Source organism: Sinocyclocheilus anshuiensis, unplaced genomic scaffold, assembly GCF_001515605.1.
Source record: "Sinocyclocheilus anshuiensis isolate Anshui unplaced genomic scaffold, SAMN03320099.WGS_v1.1 scaffold2803, whole genome shotgun sequence".
In the NCBI taxonomy this organism is placed as follows: Eukaryota; Metazoa; Chordata; class Actinopteri; order Cypriniformes; family Cyprinidae; genus Sinocyclocheilus; species Sinocyclocheilus anshuiensis.
In genome coordinates, this window is record NW_015551013.1 from 53,956 (window position 1) to 54,992 (window position 1,037).

The following is a 1,037-nucleotide window of genomic DNA, read 5'->3' on the forward strand; positions in this document are numbered from 1 at the left end:
AATATTATAATATATTAAGATGTCAAGCCTATTAACGGATGTAAACTTCCCTAAAACAAGATGCCATACCTAGGTTATGCTAATTAACTAGTCCCACTCCACGCCGACACGCGATCAATTTTAACCCTTTGGCTGCCGCTGAGCCAGAGACAGACGCGCTCAGTACTTTTCATACATCACAACTATTCACCTCATAAAGTGTATTTTACATTTCAGACATTTAAATAGACATTAAGTACAAGCAAAAAAGACATTTATAGTTTAATAAAAAAACACTTATTTCTATGGAAAGTGGCAACAATAATCCTTGTCGCCCCATTCAGCTTTGACTAGGGGAATCAATATGCAAATTGTGCATCTGAATTTGGCTGATGAAAGCTCCTCTCCAGCATAATTATCTAAGTCACTGCTGTTTTTGTGTTTCTCTGAGCTGCAGTGATTGTCGTTACAGATCGCGTCTCTGCTGTGAATGTGTTTATTGATCAGCATTAGTCCAGCAGTGTTAACAGCATCATCCAGTCACATAGAAATACTGTACAGAGAGTCAGAAATATCTACAACAAACCAACTCCACGTGCAGAGGAGTCCCAATAAAAGCATAAAACACCATGTGACAGCCAGCAGCATTATTATTATTGTTGTCATTATGAATGATGGATGAAGAGCAGCTGTGTTTTTCATCTGCAGGAATGAGGACGAGTCCCAGCACTGGCTCACTGCGGAGAAACACAGGTGTGAAGGTCCTCAGTCAGTCACGGCACACTAATGTTAGGAGCCGTTACACAGAGAATATCTGAAGTCTCCTGTACCTGTCTGAAGGCCAGGCGTCTGAAGAACGTGTTGACGTGGAAAGCACTGAGTTTGCCGTCTCTGTCAGCGTCCGCCAGCCGTAGGATCCTGGCATCTGCGAGGGCCGCTCTCAGACTGAGAGTCTTGAGCATCTGAGCGCCGAGAGCGCGGCCGGACGAGGGCCGAGACGACACGCTGATGTAGGACGCGTCCTTCTGCTGCGCTTGGTAGCTCACTGCACACACACA

At 44.9% G+C, this 1,037-nt stretch overlaps 1 pseudogene; it reads right to left on the reverse strand.

Moving 5' to 3' along the window:
* Positions 1–255: 255 nt before the first annotated feature.
* The window catches only part of LOC107661075 (protein FAM234B-like), a 14,016-nt pseudogene continuing 13,234 nt past the window's right edge, over positions 256–1,037 (reverse strand).